The sequence below is a fragment of the Gekko japonicus genome, unplaced genomic scaffold (assembly GCF_001447785.1).
Source record: "Gekko japonicus isolate JY-2015 unplaced genomic scaffold, Gekko_japonicus_V1.1 scaffold3044, whole genome shotgun sequence".
Lineage (NCBI taxonomy): Eukaryota > Metazoa > Chordata > Lepidosauria > Squamata > Gekkonidae > Gekko > Gekko japonicus.
The window spans coordinates 21,091-30,139 of record NW_015172639.1 but is presented as its reverse complement, the minus strand read 5'-3'; the positions used below and the strand labels follow the sequence as shown (position 1 = coordinate 30,139).

The 9,049-nt window shown below is 40.5% G+C and overlaps 1 long non-coding RNA gene across 1 annotated transcript in view; it reads right to left on the bottom strand.

Annotated features, from left to right (window-relative positions):
* Positions 1 to 8,428: 8,428 nt before the first annotated feature.
* Positions 8,429 to 9,049, bottom strand: part of LOC107119241 — a 1,368-nt gene continuing 747 nt past the window's right edge. Inside the window, exon 3 of the long non-coding RNA XR_001482788.1 lies at positions 8,429 to 8,539. This is a non-coding gene — a long non-coding RNA (uncharacterized LOC107119241). The remainder of the gene's footprint in view (positions 8,540 to 9,049) is intronic.

The window sequence follows — 9,049 nt, the reverse complement described above, 5'->3', positions numbered from 1 at the left end:
GGTGACAAGATTGAGGTTTACAAGATTATGCATGGGAAAGAGCAGGTAGAGAAAGAGGCACTTTTCTCCCTTTCTCACAATACAAGAACTCGTGGGCACTCCATGAAATTGCTGAGCGGTCAGGTTAGAACGGATAAAAGAAAGTACTTCTTCACCCAAAGAGTGATTAACACATGGAATTCACTGCCACAGGAAGTGGTGGGTGCTACAAGCATGGACGGCTTCAAAAGGGAATTAGATAAGCATATGGAGCAGAGGTCCATCAGTGGCTATTAGCCACAAGGTATAGATAGGGGCTCTGGGGCAAGTGATGCTCTGTCTTCTTGGTGCTTGGGGGGGGGGGCAACAGTGGGAGGGCTTCTAATGTCCTGGCCCCACTGGCAGATCTCCTGATGGCAGTGGTATTTCTGGCCACTGTGTGATACAGAGTGTTGGACTAGATGGGACTTTGGCCTGATCCAACACTCTTATGTTCTTATGTTCTTAATGTTATGTTTGTGTTCTAATTTGAGTTTGGTTAAGATTTGCCCCCTAGATAGTATGTCTATGAAGCGTGTAACGTTCGCCTCTCTCCAGACCTTGAATGCCCCTGCAGGCTGTCCAGGAGGAAACCAGGTCTGGCCTACGAAAGGTGTTAGCGCTGGTGTAGATGGCGCAAGCCTTTCCCGGTTCCTGTCCCACACTTTTTTGGTTTCCTCTAAAAAGGGGTGAGATTCATAATTATGATGTAATCTTTTGTCTGCCCATAGTAGGTTCTGGAAGGAGTTCAAGGAGATAGGGAGTTCAAGGAGATAAGTAGGTATGTATTGCTTAACTATATTAGTCAGTATAACTGCCTCATAGTAAAGTCTGAGGTTGGGCACGGCTAGCCCACCATCACAAATCTTTCTGTGTATAGCCTCATATTGAAGCCTAGGATTCTTGTACTGCCAAATAAATTTATTAAACTCATTCTGCCACTTATTAAGCAGATCTAAGGGTATGTAGATTGGTATTGCCCTGAAGTAATAAATGATTTTTGGCAACAATATAGATTTAATCAAATTGACTCTCTCAATTAAGGTTAAAGTGTGTTTATTCCAGCGAGGCATTAATTCCTTGAGGGCTCTCATTGCCTCTATGTGATTTACTTTTAACAAATCCTTGAGGTCGAATGGCACCTGGATGCCCAAGTACTTCCAGGTGGACATGATCCAGTTAAAATGGTAATTTTAATGCACATGCTTTAAACTTGGTAGTCAATGATGCTGCTAAGTGTTGACTGGAAGCAACAAGTTTCTTCAGTTTGGTTCATCAGATCTATAATTATTTCTCTGCATTGATTCAGCATTGGCAAATTCTAACTAGCCATATATCAGGCAGATATCAGGCCATATATCAGGCAAACAAGATGGGAGAATCCGAGATCGATGCTTTGAAACCACTGAGATATCATCTTGGTAGTATATATGATGCTTTAATAGAGATCTTTGATGACACAAGCCTAAACATTTTATCTAGAAATACTTCTCAAATTGAAGCGAAGGTCCTTGCTGATGCAATTTGTAAGCTGAAGTTTGTGGTATCCATTGTTACATGGTACAACATTCTTTTTGAAAACGTGAAAATCTTACAAGCAAGCTACTACAAAATAAGGAAGTTGATTTAAATTCAGCTACAAGCCAACAGCAAGTGACGACGAATTACTTTGTGGGCTGTAGGTGTGATGACGGTTTTCAACAAGTTCTGATAGATGCTACTGAGATTGCAACGGAGCTAGAAATACTACCAAATTTTGAGACAGAACAAGTTAGAAAAAGGAGAACGAAACGGCAGTCTGAGTATGAGACCAAAGAAGAGGCACCACAAAGTCCAAAGCAGAAATTCAAAGTAGGTTTCTATTATGCTGTCTTAGACATGGCCATACAATTCTGAATACCTTATTTTTATTGCAAATGATGATGAATTAATTCTGGCTTAAGTGGTACTTTTAGTTCTATTATTGCTTGTAACATCTCTTGGATCATCAACCAATATTTTTTTGCATTGTCGCATATCCACCACATATGAAAATATGTCCCAACGTTTTTCTTACATTTCCAACATGTATTTACCAAATTGGGGTAACATTTCGCTAGTCTATCTGGTGATATATGCCACCTGTAGAACATTTTGTATATGTTTTCCTTATATGAGGTAGCTCTCAGGGGTCTCCTGGGGTCAGAGCGTGCCAGAGCGCCGTTCCGGCAGCCCAGTAGCCCGTGCAAATGGTGGCAACAGCTTTGTTCCGAAAGCACTGCGGCTCGGGGGAGGCCCGCCACCGGGTCCCCTAGGCCCGCACAGAAGCGCTGCGGCTCGGGGGGACGCTGGAGAGCCCCACCGCCGGGTTCCCCGGGCCCACGCAAAAGCGCTGCAACTCGGGGGATGCTCAGAGGGCCCCGCTGCCAGCTTCCCCAGCCCCTGCTGAAGTGGTAAATAAGGCATCTGCAGGTGTGGGGGTGGCGGGGCTTGATGGGAGGTGGTGGGAGAGTCTCCCTCCCTCACTCCATCTCTTTGCCATCTTTCCCTCCCTTCCTTTTCTTTCCCTCCTTTTCTTTCTCTCTTACCCTTCTCTTCCTTCCTTCCTCTCTTTTCCTTCTTTTTTCCTTCTCTCCTTTTCCTCTTTCCCTTCCTCCTTCCCTTCTTTCTTTCCCTCCTTCTTTCCTTCTCTATCTTTCCTCCTTTCCTTCTCTTTCTTTCCTTCTCTTTTTATCTCCTCTTTCCTTCCTTCTTTTCTTCCTTTATTCCTTCTCTTTCTTTCCCTCTTTTCTTCCTTCTTTTTTTCTCTCTACTCTCTCTCTTTCCTTCTCTCTTTCCTCCTTCTGTGGCCCAGCTCCTTATGTGGCCCAGCTCCTTCTGTGGCCCAGCTCTCTTTCCTCCTTCTGTGGCCCAGCTCTCTTCGCTCCTCCCCCACCGCAGGCCAGCTGGGGAAGGGAAGGGGAGGCTTTTGAAGATGCCTCCCCCCTTTTGCTTCCCCTTCTGATATCACTTCCGGTGATGTCAGAGGGCGTGGCATATGCTAATAGCCTAGTAACTCATTAGCATACCATATGCTAATGAGCTCCTGCAGCTCTTTTTCTACTAAAAGACCCCTGGTGGCTCTCATTAGTTTTATGTTGGTTCTCCATACCTTTGTCCATTGCTCCAAATCTACACTATAACCTAAATTTTGTGCCCACGTATCATAGAGGGTTTAACTATCTCGTCCTGCATTTTATATTCCAGAAAAAAATATACAGTTTCTTTATGAGTTTTTCCTCGGAACACAACCATATCTTATCCAAATATCCATTTTTCTATCTTTTTTATATCTTGATTCCAGTTGAGCTTTTTCCCACCATGTCAATTCTGTATTTTGTTTTTTCAACGTCTCTACAGATTTCAAAATATATTTTATCTAATAAATCCTCATATTTATACTTAGTAATTAGCGTGGGCTTTACAAAAGCTTCCAGAGGTGAAACCCATTTAGGAATTTTCATATAATGACACTGTTTTATTTATTTTCACGTTTTCACCAATATCCCTCTAGGATAATGTTTCCTAAAGTACGCCCTCTCTTTACCATACCAAACGAAGGTGTGCCATCCCATTAATAGGTCTTGCCTTTCTAGATTTAAAAGTCTTGTATTTTGTACTGTTATCCACTCTTTTATCCACACCATAGATATAGCTTTATAATATAATGCCCAATTTGGTAGAGCAAAACTTCCTCTTTCTTTCCTGTCTTGTAATAGTTTCATTTTTATTCTAGGCCTTTTCGATTACCATATAAATTGAGATATAATTTTATCTAAATCTTTAAAATACTGCTGATTCCTTAAAATTGGTATTGTTTGGAAAAGAAAAATGAGTTGGGGAAGAATATTCATTTTAACTGTTGCTATTCTTCCAATAAATGAGATTTGTAACCCCTTCCAATTCTCCAAGATTTTCCTGAATTTGTACCATACATTTCTTACAGTTATCCTCAAATAATGAACTACATCTATTTGTCAACATGATTCCTAAATATTTTACTTTTTTACAAACCTCAATACATGACATTTCTTGCAGTTGTAGTATCTGACTTTTAGTGCAATTTTTGGTAAGAATTTTCAGCTTTTTAAAATTAATTTTAAGGCCCGCTACTTGCCCATATTGTTCCATAATACTTAAAAGTTGCTTAATCGAGATCAGTGGGTCTTCTAAAATAAAGACCAGGTCGTCTGCAAAAGCTTGCAGTTTAAATTGTTCTCCTTTTAATTTAAGGCCTTTAATTTCGTTATCTCCTCTCACTAGATCATACAGTGTTTCTAATGCAAAAATAAAAAGTAATGGGGAGAGTGGGCATCCCTGCCTGGTCCCCTTCTGTATCTCAAAATTTTGAGTGACATTCCCATTAACCTGAACCATGGTGTTTTGTTTGTCATATATTGCACTAACCATGGTATAAAAATCCTCCCCCCAACCCCACTGTTCTAGTTGTACCAATACAAAATTCCAACTAATACTGTCATATGCTTTCTCTGCATCAATAAATAGGAGGTCCATCTGTTTTTCTGCATGAGGTTCGAAGTACTCAAGTATATTCAGAATGATCCTTACATTGTTCCTGTTAAGTCGCTCACTTAACAAAGTAGTTGGAGAGTGATTCAGCAAAGATTCAGCTTTATTCAACAACTCGTAACACAACTCCAACACGGATCAACTCTGATAGCCAGAACAGCTTTTGCATTAAAGCTGTTCCCTTTTTAAACTCTCCCGGCTAATGTAGCCACGCCTTACTGTGCAATACCAACCAGTAAGATTGTTTACATAACGACCAATCATAGACGTTCCTGCTCAGGGAGCTTGCTGGTACTTGATTGGTTGGTTCTTCCTGGGCTACCAATACGATTGGATGGATTAGAATCCTAGCCCAGGATGAAGCTTTACAATTATGTCGTTCACATACAGTTATGCATTCAATGGCAGCTATTGAATACATCACAGTTCCTTAACTGTCTCTTGGGTAAGAACCCTGCTTGGTCTTGATGTATTAATTGGGCTTTTTAAAATATAGTTGCCAGTACTGGTCCTGGTGTTTTCTTCTTCTTTAATTTTTTAATAGTTTCAGTTATTTCCAATATTGTAATTGGTTCATTTAAGGCCTTCTTTTGATCTTCTGTAAATTTCTTTTTATTATATTTTTCAAGGAAGTGCTTAATGTCTTGTTGGTCTTCCTCCTTTTGCTGATATAACTTCTTATAAAAGGTCTCTATAATATTTTTTTAATCCTTAGAAACAAATTTTTCTTCTCCCTGTTCATTTCTTAGTAACCTAATCTGCTTTTTATCTCCTTCTTTTCTTAATTTATATGCCAAACACCTGGTTGGTTTATTCGCATTTTCAAAATAGTATTCATCTGATTTTTTTAGCTTTTTTAATTTGATTCTTAACTGTTCCAAAGATGGTTCTTCCTTCAATTTATCTTTTTCCTTTTTGATCTGTTTTTCAATTTGTTCATATTTCAGTCTCTTTTGTTTTCTCAACCAGGCTTCCTGTCTAACTCTTACAAACACCTTAGAGGCATCCCATACTATATCTATGGATGTCTCAGGTTGAATATTGTGCTTTAAAAAGTCACCAAATTCTTCTTTAGATTCCTTTACAAAGTCTTTGTTGTTAAGTAGCCAAGTCTTCATAGACCATCTAGAACTTTTAGGAACATCTTGAAATGTTAAGATCAAAGGATTATGATACACAAAAGATGATGGCAATATCTCTGATTCTAATAGGTCGTTTATAAGGTTACTTGATATCCAGGCCATGTCTAATCTCAACCACGATTTGTGCCTTACGGACAAATAAGCAAAGTCTTTCTTATCAATATTCCTGATTCTCCAAGCATCTACAATCTTTATTTCTTCTGTTAATTGTAGAAAGGCTTTTGGTAGTTCATTCCCTCAGTTCTGTTTCCCTAATTGGTTTTTCCTATCTAATTTTCTATCAAAAACTGTGTTATAATCTCCTATTACGCAGGTATCTTCAAATGTCTGTGCGGCTATTATCTGTTGTAGAGAATCATAGAATTTTTCTTGACACTGATTTGGTGCATAAATATTCACTATTAAAGTCAATTTAGCTTGCCTCTGGATTCTTACCATCAAAATTCTACCATCCTTGGATTCAAATACCAATTCAGGATACAAATAAGTCTTCACATGGCAACCCCTCTTTTTCTTTTTCTTTTTTTTGCTTATCTGCTGATACAAACCATTCCCCCAATCTTTTGCACTCTAATAGATTCTTATGAACTTCCTTAATATGAGTGTCTTGCAAACAGACTATGTCCACTTGCATTTTCTTAATTTGATGAAAAACTCTTTTTCTCTTTTGTGGTGCATTCAGCCCATTTACGTTTATTGACAATGTTTTAATTCTCCTATTAGTGATCATCTTTATCTTTCAATTCCTCTTTTCTCTGCTGTGATCTTGTGATGGCATTCCTGAGAATAAAAATTCTTACTTTCTTTCATTTTCCACTTCTTGGATCTGTTTCACCTTGATCTTGGCCATCTCCTTTGGTTTCTCTAAGTTCTTCCTCCTGCATTCCTGATCTTTCCCATGCCTATCCAAAAAGTCTTCCACCTTAAACATTGAGTTTATCCTTTGTCTTTTACCCTTGTATGTAAAAAGAATTCCTTCTGGATGTAGCCATCTATATACTATCTCATTACCCTCACTAAATTTGTAAGAGTTAGATAATCTTGTCTCTTTTATCTTAGTTGCCAAGGCACATCTCTTACAATTTAAGGAGTCTTGACAGAGCTGTGAAGGGAAAAAATTGACTGAAAAGCCTTCGTTCTTCCAAACACTTAGCCAAAACATATAACTCCACCCACTGTCATCTGTTAAACACAGGAAAAAACCTTCAATGATGGGGGGAACAATGTATGTGAAAAATATATAAGAATCCAAGGTACGTAAAAGATAAGAGAGAGGAAACACTCCTCTGGAATAAGAAGCGGTTTTGAATATCTTTTTCAACTCAGTCTCCCTGTAGATGTTGGTCACCAATCGTGGAGTACAATGGGAATGACAATAATATGGATGAATGCAATATCTCTTTGACATCTTCCCACCACCAGGCTACACTTATGCCCTCCTTCCCCCCACTCACGTCTCTCACCTGCCTGAGTGCCCTTCCCTGCCCACTTGTGAACTCTCCCACTGCCCATGTTTAGCACTGCCTGCAGTCCCTTTCTGAGTGACACCGGGCAATGAGTATAGCTGGGAGCTCAGTGGAGCACTAGCAAATAAGTGAGGGGGGGTCGATAGCAGTGGGCCCTACCAAAAAGAAGAAGAATAAGATATTGGATTTATACCCCACCCTTCACTACCCAAAGATATCTCAGATTGGCTTACAAACTGCTTTTCCCTTCCCCTCTCCACAACAGACACCCTGTGAGGTAGGTGGGGCTGAGAGAGCTCTTGACAGAAACTGCTCTTTTTCAAGGAAAGCTCATATCAGAATTATGGCTTGCCCAAGGTCATCCAGCCAGGTGCAAGTGGAGGAGTGGGGAATCAAACCCGGTTCTCCCAGATTAGAGTCCACACACTTAACCACTACACCAAACCCTGGGCCCTGGAAGCTACTGATTGCTACTGCATGTCCTCAGCTAAGGAAATCTCAGAAAGAGCAGCTTGTGGCAGGAGAAAAGCTCTCACACTTGTCAGTCACAGGGGTGACTCCCCTGACTGTGGGCCACTTTCTACCTGCTGTCTCCAGATCTAAAAAGTCTAGAGACTTGCCTTTTCTTTTAAAGGAAAGCTGAGAATCTGTGCAAGGTAATGAGTCAAACAGGAATCAGGCAAGATACCCAGATTTCACGTTAAATCTGGCCAACCAGGCAATATGACCAACCTAGTTTTTACCTGCACTCTTTCTAAAGTGTGAAGAGAAGGTTCAGAGATCTGGAACTCTATTGTTTTAACAAACAAGACCCACAAGACCCCTTGTAGAAGGTAATTTGGCCAGGAAGAGCCTGAAGCTCTTAACTGGAAGAAGCTTTTAAGAGTTAAAAAATGGACTTTTTAGACCAGACTGTCACACCAGTAATATATACTGGTAGTGACAAAGAGAAAAAATATGGGACTTCTGTGGGAAAACGGAGGAATGACTCATTGGACTCTAGTACCTTGGAACTGGAGCCAGCTAATCAAATCTGGCTTCCCCCAGGGTAGAACAATATACCTAAAAGTTGTAATTTCACCCAAAAAAAGTTTAACAGAATTGGCACAGAATATGAAATTTATAGAAAGCATGTCCACACCATCCATTACTCCAAATCACAGAGACACAGTTCTAGTTTCAGACACTCGGAAATGCTTTATTCTTGTTAATGTTAGCAAGGACAAAAAGACAAGTTGAAATTATCATCTGGGTTATATTTCAGGAAGCGGGTTTCTGGCAAAACCAGAGCTGGGTCCTTGAATGCCCCTCCCATCAATGGACCTCGGAGAGCCACTGTGGGTAGCCAACACTCGAGCATCATCTCTGCAGACAGAAAAGAGTTTCACATTCAGTTTAAAACGTATGTGTAAATATTTATATGATTTTTAAAAAAGGACAGCCATACACACTCATCTGGGTCATCCCTCCTTCTGATAGTGAGGAAAACATAGCCAGGAACTGCAGAAAAACTTGTCCCAGATATGCAGAAAACCATTGTGCTGGGTGGTGAGAAAGAAATGAAGACTCCCCTTTAGCCACCCCTCCAAAAAAAAAAGACTCTGCTGGGGATCACGTGAGTCACGTGGAGTGGAATAGCTGGCTGGATCCAGCCCATAATTTTTAATACTTGAAGTGTCTGAAAAGATTGATAAGGTCTGAATATGCTGATTCTCCTCTGGGAGACACAGAAGAGGAAGGCAGTAAAACGTGGTCCCCGCTGAGCCGCTGAAGCGTTTTAAATATGGCAGGAGTGGAGGAGGGGGGATGGCGGCTGGGCAGGGGGTCGCACTTGGGGGGGGGGCTTGGGCATCCCCGCCCACCCCGGAGTGCCCC